Genomic DNA, 18,256 nt, shown 5'->3' with positions numbered 1-18,256 from the left:
ACTATCCTGCCAACAAATCTAACCTGGCCTGATCCACAGAGGGGGCCTGCTGGAAGGGGTCCGTGGAGGTGCCTGTCCAGGCAGCTTGCTGTAGACCGGTAGAAGGAAGGTTCCCCTGACAGGCACCTCAGTGGGCACCTTTCAGCAGCCAGCTTGGCAGGCCCCCTTCACAGGCCTCTAACGGACGGCAGCAGCACACAGACCCTCTCTTCCAATATCCCTGTCCTCCCCCCCCCCCATTCTCACACCTCTCTCTCACTCCTCTCTCTCTCTCTCACTCCTCTCTCTCTCTCTCTCTCTTCCCATCTCTCTCCCACTCCTTTCGCTTAAAATCTCTCTCACTCCTTTCTCATCTCTCTCTCTCACTCCTCTCTCTTCCCCTCTGTCTCACTCCTCTCTCTTCCCATCTCGCTCTCACGCCTCACTCCTCTCTCTCTTCCCCTCTCTCTCTCACTCCTCTCTCTTCCCATCACTCTCACTCCTCTCTGTTCCCATCTCTCTCACTCCTTTCTCTTTCCATCTCTCTCCTCTCTTCCCCCCTCTCTCTCTCACTCCTCTCACTTCCCATCTCTCTCTCTCACTCCTCTCTTCCCATTTCTCTCTTCTATCTCTTCCCATCTCTCTCTCGCTTCTCTCTTCCCATCTCTCTCTTACGCCTCTCGCTTCCCATCACTCTCCCTCCTCTCTGTTCCCCTCTCTCTCACCTCTCTTCCCATCTCTCTCACTCCTCTCTCTTTCCATCTCTCTCCTCTCTTCCCCCCTCTCTCTCTCACTCCTCTCTCTTCCCATCTCTCTCTCGCTTCTCTCTTCTCAGCTCTCTCACTCCTCTCTCTTCCCCTCACTCTCACTCCTCTCTTCCCATCTCTCTCATTCCTCTCTCTTCCCATCTCTCTCACTCCTCTCTCTTCCCATCTCTCTCACTCCTCTCTCTTCCCCTCACTCTCACTCCTCTCTACCCATCTCTCTCTTACGCCTCTCGCTTCCCATTTCTCTCTCACTCCTCTTCTTCCCATCTTTCTCACACTCCTCTCTCTTCCCATCTCTCTCACGCCTCTTTCTTCCCATCTCTCTCTCACTCCTTTCTCTTCCCACCTCTCTCACTCCTCTCTTCCCATATCTCTCTCACTCCTCTCTCTCTCTCTCCTTCCCCCCCCTCTCTCCTTTTTTTCTGATTACCCTCAGTTTTTCCGTGTAGCTCTATTTTCCTGATCATCCACTTTTGCTGCTAGGTCTGCATTGCTTTGTGCAGCTGTGCCAATTAAATACAGGCAGTCCTCGGTTATCCGACACAATGCGTTACTCAAAATGGCGTTGGATAGCGAAACGTCTTAAAGCGAAACACGTTTTCCCATAGGAACACTGTTTAAATGAAAGGTTCCGTTCCTGAAGGCATTTTTAACACTAAAATACACCAAATATTGTACGCAGGCAATAAGATATGCAGCACACACATACATTATATAGTGTATATACTTTATTATATATAATATAACATAATAATTAATATATTATATAGTATAATATAATATTATATATATATACGCTCTTTCGACGCTTTGCAACGTTGTTTATGTGTATGTGTGTATATATATATACACACATACACAAACAATGTTGCAAAGCGTTGTAAGAGCGTTGGATAAGCCGTTTTGGCGTTGTATAAATGAACATAGGTATGCATTGCATAGCGTTGGATAAGCCAATCGTTGTAAAAGGAAGCGTTGTAAAACGAGGACTGCCTGTAGCTTGTTGCTCCAGTTCTCTATTCAGATTATTAGTCTGTAACCTTCCTTAGTTACCCAGCGGTGTTGGACATTTGGCAGCCACCAAACCGCCACCGGCAACCCGCCGCCACGACACCTTGATGTCTCACATTTTGCCGCACACGCTTACGTGCACCCGAAAAGTCGCACCATTTTTAAATGTCACACACACCTGCCGCTGCAGCGGACACGCAAGACATTTAAACATGGCGCGTCAGAGCAGCGAGATATTTAAAAATGGCACCCAGGACATTTCGGGCGTACGTGAGCATGGCAATATGTGAAGCGGCAAGGTGTCCTGCTGGGTGGTGATGTTGCGGCGGAGTGCCGGCGGAGGTTTGGTCACGGCCAAATTTCCCATTACGTTACCCAGCTCCAAAGCTGGTCACATAAGTGCTACTATATACAGCGGCAGTGCTCAGTCTCATACCTTTTCAGGGTGCAGGCTGGGCATGAATAAGCAGATAGAAAAAGGATGGGCGCCAGGAACGTTTGTTAAACATTAAAGGTGCTTTATTTTACATCCGTCTATAACAGCGGTGCGCAAACGTGTGGGCGCGCCCCCCAGGACTTTATTGGGGGGGGCGCGGCGGCTACAGAGGCCCCGCGCCGAGAGCGCGAGGCCTCTGGAAATTTACTTACCGACTTCAGTCCACTCGTCTCCATGGCAACATGGCGTCAAATGACGCCCGTTACCATGGAGACGTGACGTCAAATGACGCCGTGGGTCACGTGGAATGACGTCACACGACCCCGCAGCGTCATTTGACGCTTCATTGGAGGTAAGGGGGGCACGACCAAGGAGGAGAATAGGCAGGGGGGCGCAGCGCAGGAAGGTTGCGCACCCCTGGTCTATAATGCCCCACAGGTTACTGACATACACGACTTGACAGAAACTGGTGGGAAAACATAATACTCTGGACCTCATGCCCCTGATAGCTCTCACTCCTACACTGGGGAGGTACTTATGCTTGCCTCTTGCATTGTCAGCAATGCCCCATATGGAATTTAGGCCTCCCAGGAATACACCTCGGGCTCCTAGATTATTAATCCAGCTACTATGTACTGCATTCTTCTTTTATATCTATGTGATCAGGATTGCACTAGGAACCTTCCGGGTTGGGTCGGTCCAAAAATACTCTGGAGTTACTATGCTGAGAATTCCTATGAAGACAATGTTGCCTCCTTTTTATTAGTGGGAACAAACTAGGATCCTTACTACTGGCGCTTACTTAAAGGGCACGCTCCGTAACGGAAAACAACAAATGGTGGCAGGACACATCTTAATACGCTAAGCTATACACACACACACACACAAACCTATGTACAGGACACAATGAGGACCACAGTCTGAAATTTGAAGAACCGGTTTCAAGAACATTTGAAGGAGCTATACATACTCTTGTATCTCCCTTTGGTGACATCACTGGTACAAGACTTAGGCTAAGGCCCCGCTCCCTCAGTCAGCGCGCCCGCACTGCAGACAGGCGGTGCACTGACAGGCAATTAACCGCGGGAGTGGGAGGGGGGGGGCGAGGTAAAACTTTGTGAAGATCGTGGTGCCGTGGTGCCGTCCACCCCCCCGCCACCACCCCCACACACAACACATACACACAACACATACACACAACACATACATATACACTCACACATTCTTCCCCGCAGCTCCTTCCCTGCTCCCCTCCCAAGCCGCCTCCCATCCGTAGCTCCTTCCCTCTCCTCCTTCCCTCATTGGCTGACTGCCGCACCACGTGTCGCGTCAGAGCTGCAAATCACAAGGAGCTTGCAGCATCGGCCGGCTGACGCGTCACAGCACGCAGTCAGCCAAGTAGTAAGGAGCCAGCGGGGACCTCCACACTGGAGGAAAAGGACTGGTGGTCCACTGCTGCGCGGCCTCACGGGCCGTCAGAAGAAGCGAGACCCAGGCCTACCCCTTCTGTATAGTAATTCTACATGACATGATGTGGTGGGAAGAAACCTGAGTGAGCCTATACAGTTAGCCTATTAAGTAAAATATTAGTCCCAAAGGGACTTCAAGTCTTTTGTTCTAGTTCCGCCAGTTTAGCATGTTGCTGTGACAGATTGCTTTTAAAGTTTTCATTGGCTTGTTTTAATAAGACAAAACATTAATTCAGCACGTATGTAAGTACCTGCACTATTAGAATGATCTGTGCTGCTGAGGTATTTTGCATACTGTAGGTTCCTGCTCTTCTGCCTATGTGGGCTCCACCATATTTGTTCACTCCTTTCCTGTTTTTTAGATCTTTGCTTCAGTGCAATTTCCCCAGTGGAGGAGGTGAGATATCTTTCCATGTGTAAGTAATTAGTTTGTTTAATAAGGCTAATTTGTGTACTTTCCAGTCTTCAAAGTGCAGTTAGGAGTTTATCAGAACTCCACATGGAGCTTTAGTTGGACATTGCTTTAGCCCCACCCACTGGAATGTTAATGACCAAGGAGGACAAAGGACTCTCAAACCACAGCTGCGTTCATTCTGAACCCCTTTAGTCTACATCTGTGTCACGTGTGAGCCAACACATTGCAGGCCTACCCTACCTCTCCTAACACAATTTTAACCGTGTCTGTAAATGTTACATACGCCCATAATCATATCTCTAACTGTCCATGAAATGTCTGTAAATTGAAGTATAACCTCTGTTCCTTTAATATAACCATGCATTTTCACCATAACTCTTTGCCCAGGACATACTTGAAAACGAGGTAACACTCAATGTATTACTTCCTGGTAAAACGTTTAATAAATAAATTGCTGGTCTTTCTGGCTGCGACGGGGTGAAGCGAAAGTGTAAAGAGAGCAATTATATGTGAAAGATAACGATATATTTTTCATGGTGAAGAAAAAAAAATGTGAACTAGCGCTAAAGTGTAATACACAGTGTGATATTAAAAAACTTATAATAAAGGATGGCTGCCCGGTGATACTGCCAGTACTAACAGAATAAACCAAAATAAAGAAAAACCTGGCGCCAAATAGTCAGTGGAATGTCCTGTACTCCTCAAGGGATCCGCACACTTGCTCGACAGACCATGCAAAGAAAAGAACACAAACAAACAAAAATCATAGCGCAACACTGTAGGGTAAGCAGTACTGCACTAATACACACAAACAGTTAAGAATCCTAGCGATTATTAAAATAATTATTTATTAAAAAGAACTATGCCAAGACCGACAATGGCAAATACAAGGAACCGCAGGTCATCCGGAGCACAAAAATTGGAGCCCTACTTACATACAGCAAGGTTTAAGCTCGCATGGTAGGAACAAGTCCTAGGTAGAGATGATCTCCCTGGCAGGTGATGCCTCTGCTCCACTGCGGCTCAGACACCAGTCAGTCCTTACGATGGTAACCGGAACAGCTCCGGCCGTGGGGGCTGGTGTGCGGGGTCCACAGCTCTGCACCGCGTGTAGACACACGCCTCACTTCCTCCTACGGAGCAACAGGAAGTCTCTGCGCGCGCGTTGGGCCTTGGAGCCCAACTTTCCCTTCAGCCTGCCAGCTGTTCCTTTAAGGCAACGGGCACTATCGCGCGCGGGCGCGCAGAGACTTCCTGTTGCTCCGTAGGAGGAAGTGAGGCGTGTGTCTACACGCGGTGCAGAGCTGTGGACCCCGCACACCAGCCCCCACGGCCGGAGCTGTTCCGGTTACCATCGTAAGGACTGACTGGTGTCTGAGCCGCAGTGGAGCAGAGGCATCACCTGCCAGGGAGATCATCTCTACCTAGGACTTGTTCCTACCATGCGAGCTTAAACCTTGCTGTATGTAAGTAGGGCTCCAATTTTTGTGCTCCGGATGACCTGCGGTTCCTTGTATTTGCCATTGTCGGTCTTGGCATAGTTCTTTTTAATAAATAATTATTTTAATAATCGCTAGGATTCTTAACTGTTTGTGTGTATTAGTGCAGTACTGCTTACCCTACAGTGTTGCGCTATGATTTTTGTTTGTTTGTGTTCTTTTCTTTGCATGGTCTGTCGAGCAAGTGTGCGGATCCCTTGAGGAGTACAGGACATTCCACTGACTATTTGGCGCCAGGTTTTTCTTTATTTTGATATATTTTTCATGTGTTCAATGGCAACTCAACAACAACAACTTACTGTAGAATGTTTGATTTTCTTTCGGAAAGGTATGATTGTGCAGATCAATATATAAAACTTAAGCATATGTTCCTGTTCTGATTGCTATTGTTTATACCTTACTCCACATGGTTTGGGAAATACAATATTTATACAATCACAAGCAAGTAGAAGATCTAGAGATGAAATTAAGGGGGGATTAGTGTACAGATCTCACAAAATATCAGTTTATAAATGTATAAATGCACAGAATGGGGCCCACTCAATTTGAGTTATTCTGACTCCTCAGTAGCTCCATAAACTTTGATGGAGTCTTAATATTTGCAATTAGAGTTTTTTTCTATTAAAATCTGACTTTAGTTTTTACTAAAGGCATTTTTTTGCCCTTAAACCTCTACAGCTATGAACACAGTAAAATGCATTGGCATCCAAAGTCTGCATTCAGGGCATAGATCTTCTTACTTTGTACAGTTTCCTTTAGGGGAAAAAGAGGTTCTGCTGCTTTAAAATCTAGCAAAGGAGGGAGAGCCAATTAGTCGGCTTCATTTGAAACACTGGACACCAAACTGCTCCTTCCCTTGTCTTATATTTATTTTGAACTAATTTATGTCATCATGGATTAAGACAGGGGTTCTCAACTCCAGTCCTCAAGACCCCCCCAACAGGCCAGTTTTTCCGGATATCCCAGCTTCAGCACATAGTAAATATACAACAAATTTTGACCTGCAGTTGATGTTTTTGTATTTTATATGATTTACCTGTTGTGTTAGAAGCAAATCTATCACCTGCAATAGAACTGTAACTACATGCAGTGCAATCTTTACACCCTTGACTCATTCGGCCCTGACGAATCTCCGTGTAGGAGGGAAACGCGTAGGGCGTTCGGCGTAGTGACGTCATCTGGGAGGAGACTGGGAGTTGGTAACTGTATCCTCCACGAGGTCGCTACAAGTTAACTTTATGCAGTTTGGCAATTATGTGCTGCTTGAGTTCTTTATGCTGCTTGGCGATTGCGTGCTGTTAAGATTCCCATTCTTCTGGCACCGCCGTGTGCATTCACTGCAAGCATTGTTCAATAGCATTGCTTACTACACTACATTATACTCTATGTTCATCACCTTTTGCTGCATTATACATTGAGAGGTTTTCATATGGCCAGCACTATCTGATATGGTCATTCCTGCATAGACATTGGTGCATTGCTATTCTAACATTGGCACCAGTATACTGTCATTTGCAAATTACTATTTATAGTATATAGTGTAATCATAGTCTATACCTCCCTGAGGATATATTATATCTTACCTCAGATTGTTGACAGCATTCAGAACACATTGCAGGATTGCTAACAGTGGGTTGTCAGCTTATCATACCAGCATTTACATTGGCAGCTATCTCCACAGCACACATGCACATCACTCAACACGCTATTCTTATCTTTATTTGTAGTTATATATTGATACACTACTATCTACGTGTAGAGTTGTTGTCCAGCACAGGCTTAATCCACATACCACCAACCTATGATTGTGTTGGAACCCCTGTGCACATACTATAGTGGTAAGGAGTTTATACCTCACACTGCTCTGTGATATATGTGGTTACCATTTATTTGTTACTACATCTGGGTTTGCTATAACCTTTACATCTGATATCATCATTATAGATTATTTCTGCGGGTTGGCTCCACGTTAAGCAATCAATAGGTTGGTTTGATCTGTATGCTGTGCCAGTGACTGCATCTTATACTTGTACTATTATAATAAGATCTCTTAGTTATATACACAGAGGCACTCATGAGGTACAGTTGCCCTATTATGGATAGGAGTCTTTAGGTGGAATTATTGCATACTTTCCCTATTATTTGGTGGTTAGCATATACTTGGCAATACACCTTTAGCTCAACTCTACCACCCCTGTCTCATTCCCACCTTATTTTTATTACACCCATCACACATTTTGTCTTTCATCTATGTAGACTTTATTTTAATATGATAACTAATAAATGTTATGTTTTAATAGTCCCGGAGTGCATCTATCAATGAGCTACTAGCTAGAGAGATGGTGACAATACACCTTTCTCTCTATTTTTCGTTTAAACAATCTTTACACCCATAGAAACCTTTCGGAAGGGCAAACCACCCCTTTAACAACGTATCTTTTCTCTTTTTTAGAGCACTTGGTGCCAGCTGATTCTTTAAGATTGGAGCCCTTTTGAATATCACCTGTGCTCTTTCTTGGATATGATCTCCCAGAATCGGATAATTTCGTAATATATGCCAGTTTATTTAAAATGTGTTTGATTTTGCCCGCCTCTTTATTGTAATGTGTTATGAAAGGTACGTCCAAATTTCTCACTGTCTGGACTTTATTGGGGACAAGAATGGATTCTCTTGATAATAAAACATTTTGTCCAACACTTCCCCTATATTTGTTTTTTTTTTTGTCTCTACAAATTTATTGGTCGAGATTTTGGATTGCTGTAAAAAGACATTATTGTGAGTACAATTCCTTTTTAGTCTATGATATTGACCAAAATGTATGTTCTCTATCCACTTGTTTAAATGACAGCTAGATGGTAGAATAAAGTTATTATTGTCTACCTCTGAAATAATTCTTTGTCTTTATTTTATTATTTTGAAAGTAAATAGTCAAATCTAAAAAGTTGATTTCAGAAATACTGATAGTGGAGGTAAACTTCAGATTCAGTGTGTTAGAGTCCAAATAAATAAGGAAAGCATCCAGATCACTACTTGTCGCCTTTCAGACAAACGTAATGTCATCTATGTACCTACGCCACGTGACCAGGTTGGCGCCAAACCCCGCCCATGACCAAAGATGGTCCTCCTCCCACATGCTCATGAACAAATTAGCGTAGCTCGGCGCAAACCTGGTCCCCATGGCCATCCCCCATAATTGGAGAAAGAACACTCCATCGAACCAGAAGAAATTTCTTTTTAAAATAAATTCCATACAGTCTATACAGTCTATAAGGAACTTTATTTGAGACTTCGGCATAGTGCCACTATTTTCCAAAACCCTTAAAACAGCATTGCATCCATCACTATGTTGTATTGATGTGTACAAAGCCGTAACATTGTTGGTAACTAAATGATAACCCTCAGGCGGGTGCGCTGGCGCGTGCAGCGGGGCCTTAGCCATAGGTGCCCTGATTCTTAGTTAGTCATGTCCTGCCCACGGAAGGGATGATGCCCCTGGGCTGGGATATTTCAGACTGAGTTTGTGAGTCTTAATTTATCTGCTACTCAGAGGAGGGTGGGGAATAGTCACCTCGGGCATTGGTTCATGACAAAGCTCCTTGCCCTAGGAAAAGGGTGATGATTGACTGCCCCAGGCCTGGTTCTGGGAACCTGTGAATCTGCCCAAGTGAGTGGGTGGGTGAGGTGAGACCAAGGAACACTGTCTGTATTGTACTCTCCTCACAACTAAGGCTCCAATATAGCCCAGTTGCAACGTCCTGGCATTCTTGACCGTTATTCTACTATTGTTCCTGCAAGGGGTGAATCCCTGCCTCTGGCAGTGCCCTTGCAGGTGGAGGCGCTGCACTACAAAGAGAATCCTGTACCCCAAGCTCCCTACTACATCTGCGGAGACTCAGCCTCCTGGAAACCAACAGGTGAGCACCACAGCAGCACTAACAACATAAGACCTACAAATCTCCCTTAGGGGGAGGATAGGGGTGTTACACATAAGTACATAGCGAAATAGTTTGCAAAGGGACAGTGATGTGAGAAACGAACTGGCTAATTGGGCCAATCCAGTGGAAGTACAGGTTGCAGTATGGGAAACCCTTTGAGAACAGTGCAGCATCCTTCTCCTGCAAACTTAGGCTTCCTTATTGTTTAACATGCACTGGCTAATGATCGGGGCATGTTACTAAACTGGAAAACTATAAACAGTGACATAGACATACTAACTGCAGACTAGGCACATAGAAACTCTAGATACAGGACTTCCAGTGAGGACCCCAGTCATTACTCTGAAGAACCTGCTTCAAGAACAAAGGGTGGGGCTCAGTGACCATAGCTAGACATTTGCGGACCCCCAGGCAAAAAAAATGTCAGCACCCCATAAATATTAATACTGACTAGATTTTTTTCTCCCTTCCTCCCATTCTCTCCCTGATCCTCTATTTGAGGGGTGCGCAGACTGGTGGGCGCGCGAGATTATCTGCGGAGGGGTGCGAGGTTTACAGAGGCCCTGCGTGCTTCCCGAAGGCACTTAAATTAAATGCCAGAGAAGCGGCGCAGGCCTCTGTAAACATCAAAGCTTCCAGAGACGCGTCGCCATGGTAAAGTGACATCATGATGCCCAGAACCAAGGTGGGGGGGGGAGGTGTGGAGAGGGGAACAGCCGGCAAGGGGGCATAGGAGAAAAAGATTGCGCACCCTTGCTCTATCTCATCATCCCTCATTTCTCCCCATCCTCATCATCTATACCCCTCTTCCTCCTCATCATCTCCTCTCACCATCCCCATCCCTGTCATCATCCCTCATCATCATCAACTCTCCCCTTCCTCATCATCATCTATACCCCTCTTCCTCCTCCTCATCTCCTCTCACCATCCCCATCCCTGTCATCATCCCTCATCATCATCAACTCTCCCCTTCCTCATCATCATCTATACCCCTCTTCCTCCTCATCATCTACTCTCCCCCCACTCCTCCTCATTTCTCCCCCCTCATCATCCTCATCTCTACTCCCTCCACCCCCCATCCTCTTTCTCCTTCCTCCCCTCCCATAATTACACACAAACACTACACCATATACACACATACAAACATGCAACATTAGTGTAACACACACATACTGTACCATATACAAATGCACATTTATATTCAACATATAAAAAACCCACAAAATATACAACATATACATGCACTTAATGCATGAAACACACATATGCATTCCAAATACACAGACCAACACACACTTATAAACACACACACTTACCAACACATACACACACACACACTTACCAACAGACACACGAAACCGGGAGATCCAGAGAGGAGCAACTATGGAGGGCTCTGCAGCGCCACCTGCTGCCTGGAAGTGGTTAAGCAGGAAGAAAGCCCTTCTCGCCTCCTCCCTCCAGCTGTTCCGTGATCAGTTCCGCACTCTGCACCTGGAATCCTCTGCTCTCCTCCTACCCGCCCAAGCCTTTCTCTATCTTAAGAGAGACAGATGGGCCACCAACAGGGGTGTAGAGCGGGCCCCCCAAGAGCGTGGGCCCCCGGGCTTTGACAAGGCTGCTCAGGAAATAGCTACACCCCTGGTGGGGCTACATATACGCTCTGTGTTTCCAATGGTGACATAACTGGTCACAGGGTAGAAAAGGCAGGGGCAAACACTGATTTAAGTCAGTTAACCCCTATAGAAACCATTAGCAAGCCAAGAGGCGGCTACACAAGTTTGTGAATCAAGGATAGGTTTTTTTTTCCTTTACATTTTGGAAAAATATTTATAATTCAGACAATCGATGGGGAACTTTTATTGAAGTAATCTTAGTAACTTGAATGACTGGGTATTCCATCACTACAATAAGAAATGATTACACAATAACAATAGAATCCTGTGTGTTCTAGTCGGTTGCATTGACTTGCTTTTGTTTAATTCTTCATGAGTATAAAATATTTAAGCAACTAAGATGATCAATCACACAGAATTTTATATCAATAGGAATACCAGAAGAATATCTGCCACTGCTTTTACCTGCTGTTATACAGCCCTATTCTACATCGGGTCTACCTAATAGATATACATAGTGCAAGAAGGCATACTGCTGCCTCCTACATCTGATCTTCAAGTAGTTTGTACATACTGCTGGAAGGCATGTCACTGCATTCTGAATGTAATCGTCCTATTCCTGTAGGGGTGCGTTATGCTGCAGGGCATATTCTCCTGTCTCAATACCATGCAGTGGTGACATTGTAATGACTATAAGGCAGGGGCGGCCTACTCCAGACCTCAAGGGCTACCAACAGGTCAGGTTTTCAGGATATCCCTGCTTCAGTGCAGGTGGCTCAGTCAGAGGGAGTAGGCCACCCCTGCTATAAGGGGTGCACTTATTTCGACACCAGTGTTCCATTTGTTTTCATAATAAATTCTGAGCAAGTGAAGTATATGAAACACCAACTAACAATTTTTTTTATTGGTCCAACAATTCTGTTGTATTCTTTCCTTCTATTCTCCTGATAAGAAAACTAAGTTGAACAACTTGAATGGTTCTGTATAATGAAAACAATACATTAAGCTTGACTCCTTTGCTACCAGAAGGGCCAGCAAGGATTTGCTCCACAAATATTAGCAATTTTTTACATTTTGTCAGAAAAAACAAAAAGAAAAAAAATAATGTAACAGTTTGTTGTTCTATTAAATACATTTTGAAGACCCCCTATCCCTAATCCCTTCCCCTTTCTCTTCAATATATAGCTCTGCTTACTTGTACCTGTTTCAAACAACGCTCAAATCCTGACTACAACAAACTGTTAAAAGTATCACATACAACATGGTGTGATACAGCTCATTTTAAGAAAAGCCCCTGCAAGTAGGCAAGAGTGACATGATGGGTGGGCCGGGCCCCTACTGGATTCAGCAGGGGGATTGTTGGGCAAGAGGCGAGTGCTGCCACTTACCGCGTGACAATAGTTGGATAGTAAGGTGATTAGAGGTGGGGATGTGGCTCAGAGCACAGCTATGTTGAATGCCGTTCTTGATTACATGTTGGTGATTGGTTCTTTTTGTTGTGGTGCATCATGGGTGGGGGTATATATGGATGATCACTATCACGTATTGGTTGCACGGCCCTGAGGAAGGTCTCCATGTGGGACCGAAACGTCGGCTTACGTGTGTCTATGTTTTGAATACAGGTTTTTTTTTGGCTTAACCCCGTGCAGTTTGCTGTCTCTTTACTGGTCCTTGGATTGGTTCGTATGCTGTGTGTTTCTCTATGGGACTAGCATCTGCTTTTTTGCTTCATTACAGTGTGCTGACTGGCCTCTTGTGGATTATATATATATATGTAGCCCCCCTTCCCGGGGCCAATCGCAGATCGGCCCCCCTCCTCTGTACTAGGGTCTGGCTACGTGTCTGAGTGTGGTGCATACCTGCTGGCAACAGGAGGGCCTGAGTCTCCCGCGATGGTATGGGGGATGTCAGGATCAGGTTTCTGGGGTGAAATGCCTTTGTCTCATTTAGGGGTGCAGTGCCTCCATCTCTGGTAAGACCCAGGAACGCGGGGTGGAATCCTTCCAGAGAGTCCCCCACTCGGGGACGAGAGATTCCAGTCTCACACGATAGCTCTTTTCTTAAAAGCAGCAGGTCTTTATTCACACACAGCAGTAGCAGCAGGAGGATCAACAATCAGGTACAGGGTAGCTTCTTCCAGCGATTCTTCTCTGCCTCAGGATGGTCTCTTCTTCCCCTGCCACCACCCCAGGTCCAGGGCACCCAGAGTGGGGCTAACTCTTCCCTCACCTCCTAAGCAGGGTGAGAGGCATTGGTCCACCTTACTACACTGTAGTTCTACCAGCCCTACTCATAGGCTGCTCCTTCTTCTTCTCCAACTGCAAGCTCATTAATACTGGACCTGCCAGTGTCACACTCTCTGCAAACTAACTTACTTCTGACAGGACTACCTCTTGACACACACTAAATAGGCAGTGCCCTGCTCCTTATGATTTCAGCAGGCCCCTCCCCTGTGTCTCTTGCCTTGACACAGAGTCAGGTGGCCTACCTTCACCACTCAGGGCAGGGCTTGAAGTGGGGGAAACCCATGATAACTTCTGGAAGCCTGCCCTTACCAGGGCTTATACCAGAAGGAGGAAAGACATATAGCCCAATTTTTTTTACCAGGGCTACACATATATATATATTATATATCTTTTTTTGTTATTCCTGGTGTTTTATCACAGCTTTGTAGGCGGTCATTCAGGATACACAATAAGTCCATAAATATCAAGTGGGGACATACAGCCCGATTGGGAATCAGTGTTTGGCCCAGGGTTGGGTTGTTGGTGGTGGAATCTCCTTTCCCTAGTGGGGGTGAGGCTTCACGTGTGCTTTGTCTGTTGGCCCTAGGTACTTACATATGCCGGCTGACTCCCTTCTGCCACCTTACGCCTCCCAATTCGTAGTGTCAAATGACGTCGCGGCAGTCATGTCACACGGCGTCTCGTTGTCATGGTAACGAAACGTCATGACGTCATTTTAAGCTACGAAGCCACGTTGCCATGGCCGCGAGATACCGTGTGACTCCACATTGGTAACGGTTGTGGCGTCACTTGACACTGCGAATTTGAAAGAGAAGGAGGGCGGCAGCAAGGAGGCGGCCGGCTTATATAAGTGACTTCCCATCAGGCCGGATAAGCCCGAGAGCGCGGCAAATGTATGGTGGACATTTTTGCCATCCCCAAATTTTGCCGCCCTTGGACTAATGGGAAATCTGACACTGGCCGTCAACAACGGTGGGGGGAGGGCACAAGCCAGAGCAACGCTGGGGCGCTCAAGCTGGTACGGCCAAGTGGGGTGTTAGGTTATCATTTTTGTGCATGGTGTCCGTTGTCTGTTCCTCAGTTGGGGCCTATCGGGATAGAATTTGGTTTAATATTGATAACATTATATTTTTCAAGAAGTACTAACGATGTGCTGTCATTAATAGAAATTAAGATTGAAATACTAATTTTACTATCAATAAATCCATTGAAAAATAATGCATTTGATTTCCCTAATTGCTCTTTTGCACTGCACTTGACATTGGGGGGGGGGGGGGGGTCGGAACAGGTAAAAGCTGTTGCAAAGTGACCCATAGCTGTCTCATAATGTAATGAGACTTGTTGAAGTAACTGGAAAACCTAATGCAAAACAGATGTTTGTGTGATTGTGTGACGTACATTATAGACCACGCTGGCAAGACATGTTGTGATATATTGCAATATGTTGCAGAAATTTCACAGCCCATATGTAAATTATATTTTAATGTAAGGTAGCTATTTATAAAGCTCCACTCTCTAAAACTGAGACAATACTGCACCAGATTTGTAAAAAAACAAAAAATCTATCTATCTATCTATCTATCTATCTATCTATCTATCTATCTATCTATCTATCTATCTATCTATCATCTATCTATTTATCTTATTTATTTAATAAATCTGCTGTTTGTTTCTCCTTTGGTGCCCGAGCTTTACATCTGGATACGTTTGGAAGAGATAGACAATTACATAAGACTATTTTCTTCTGTTATGGTGTTTTGGGCCTTATTCAACATGCTCCGAAGCAGACAATCACACTGTTATTTCCCTCAGCCCTAATATCTCACTATACACCTGCTCGACTCTTGCGTTCTGTTCAATTATGTCTTCTGTCTCACTTTTATATCTAAAGCCCTCTCCCACCTAAAACCTCTCTCACTCACTGCCCCCACAGCTCTGGAATGCCCTTCCCCTCAATATCCGACTGGTACCCTCTCTCTCCACCTTTAGAACCTTTTCTTAAAACACACCTCTTTAACGAAGCATATAGGTAGATCCACTGTCTGACACTACAGCATACAACTCATATGCACTGACCTTGGCCCCTTACATACGCACTTATCAGAACACCCCCTCCCCCCCTCTGCTATCTCTGTAAGTACTACTTACCAATTCAATTGTAAGCTCTTCGGGGCAGGGACTCCTTTTTCTATTGTCTTATCTGAAGCACGTATTTCCATTGTCTTACAATATTATGCCACGTGTACTGGGTTACGCTATATTAAGAAAGATATACTGACATATTGTACACACATACAGAAACCATCAAGGTTTTGAAGGCAATAAAGAACTGAGTTGATTTCCAAGCTGCAGTTGGGGGTATAACCGCAGCCTTTTGTATTACTTTGACAAAATAGTAGGAATTTGTTTATAGGAATTATGTAATATCAGGGAAACGTTTTATTTTCTGAACAAATTACATACTCACTGAAATATTTATATTTTATCTTGTTTCATACGTGCTACATTCATGCTCCTTTTTTGCACATTATATGAAACAAACGTAGTTAGAACTTAGCTAATGGTTACCCATAAAAAGGATTTCTTATGACTTCACAGAAGACTATTATATTACATTTTAGTTGTCCTTATTTGACATTATCCTTTTTTTGTGTTCACTATAATTCCAGCTGTTTCCTGTTTGGTTAGTTGTTTCACATCCTATGATGGACCAGGTGGCTCTCTAATAGCATGCCAGTACGTTAAACAATATAGCACAACATCATCTTTCTGACTACTTCCTCTTCAATGCACCAATCATCATCAGGTCAAATAAGAAAAGAACGAGAGAGATAGATAAAAGGATTTACTGTGACCCGTAAAGTGCTGTTGCCAGGAATAATGATGCAGGTGCAAGCATTGAAACACATAAGGAACTTGAGATGTGTCCTCTGTAGTTTCTCCAACCATATTGCTAAATCATTCAGAAATATGTCATGTTGTATGTGTTTGTAAGGAATCTGGTGTTTCAGCGCCGTCAGCACGACCATTACTCACCTCCCCTCGGTACTCAGGCGTCCAAGCGCCTGCAGGGCAATTCCCACATACCCCCGTTGTCTGCCACTGGCATTCTGGCTCCTCGCCATCACAGGATTGCACCAACCGAAGAGGTGCCTGTTGAACCGCAGACTCTGCGTGTGTCTCCGGCTCTGCGCTCTATTTGCACACGTGCGTCTGTCACTGACCCCATGCGCATACGCGCGTCAGTCACCGAATCCACGCACACACGCACGGCAGCCCCAGACGTTATGTGCATGCATTCCCAGCTTACAGAGCACACGCCTAACAGAGCACTTTTAACCACTGCTCCTGCAGTAAGGTGTCGCCCCCAAGCATCACACAGTTCCATGCAAATCAATGACTACACTCAGCTGGGCTGTAACACCTCCCTCCTATCAGGGAGGTCTCCTTGCAGTCCTCCAGGCCTGCCCCCTTTCCCATTGGCCTGCCCAGCCTTATTATGCCTGTGCTTCCCATCACTCGTCGCTCGACATAGTTCTGTATGGAAGCATTTGACTACTCTCTTAGTGACTCCTCAGGTATTGATGTAGATTGGATGACTACCCCCTCTGGCTCTCGACTTCGGCTCTACTTGGACTTTGTGACTTCTGGCATCTCTGATACACGGCTTATACCTTCGACCTTCCGCAACTCTCCAATCCCTGACCTTGGCAACGGCAATAACTACTCCTCCTCTACTACCGGTACCGGCAAGTATTGTCTTCCTTACTATACCTGGCCTGGCCACACTAACACCACACTCTGGACGCGCTCCCTTTGCTGCGGGTGCGTGTATCCCTACGTCCCACCTCAGCATAGGGGACGGGTCTGGTCTGCAGGCAGCACCGGCGTAACATTATGTCGAGCCCACAAGACGCAGACCAGACTGAATTAAGTATGATTTCCACGAATCTGCTTCAGCAGAATCAAGTCATGGCCGATCAAATTGTGGCGCTAACACAACAACTAGTCGCACTGTCGGTTCAGGTACCCGAGGCCTCTGTGCCCACAACCTCCACTCAGGTTGCCGGGGTAGCTACCACATGCTCCTCCGATATGTGGATTCCTAACCCCAAACCTTACGCAGGTGAATCTCAAGATTTTCGGGGCTTCGTTAATCAATGTGAGGTACAGTTTGAAATGGCCCCCCACCAGTTTTCTACTGGCCGAAAGAAGGTGGCCTACATTTATAATCTGTTGACGGGTAGCGCACTGGTTTGGGCCTCCCCCATCTGGGAGCTGCGAAATGACCTTACCCAGAATTACTCAGCCTTCAATACGGAATTCAGGCAGGTGTTTGATTCCCACGCACGTCGGGAGGTGGCGTCTTCTCTTTTACAGATTACTCAAGGGCGAAGACTGGTGATTGAATACGCCATAGCGTTCCGGACCCTTGCAGCAGAAACCAACTGGGAACAGGAGGCCTACGTCGTCGTATTCTGGCAAGGACTGTCAGAGAGCATCAAGGATGCACTTGCTCTCCAACCCAGGCCAGGTCTTTTGGAGGATCTCATCACTCTGGCGATTAGAGTGGACCAACGTATTCAGGTACGCCGCACGGAGTGCCAGCGCACTCACTCGGTAACCTCTTTGTCTCCCTCTCTCAGCACTACTACAGTCCCCAGGTCCACTACGCTGCCCTGTCCTTCCTTGGAGTCATCCGAACCGATGCAGTTGGGAGTTCAACGAGTTTGCACACCAATACGGCAATTCCGCCGCGCCGAGGAATTGTGCTATTATTGCGGACCTGCAAAAACATCTGACCCAAGAATGTCCTCCATCTCCGGAAAACGGGAACACCCAGTGAGTATGAAGGGGCTCTCCCTGGGTGTTATGTCTTCTCGTC

Source organism: Ascaphus truei, chromosome 10 (genome assembly GCF_040206685.1).
Source record: "Ascaphus truei isolate aAscTru1 chromosome 10, aAscTru1.hap1, whole genome shotgun sequence".
NCBI classification, from domain to species: domain Eukaryota; kingdom Metazoa; phylum Chordata; class Amphibia; order Anura; family Ascaphidae; genus Ascaphus; species Ascaphus truei.
This window is presented reverse-complemented; position numbering follows the sequence as displayed.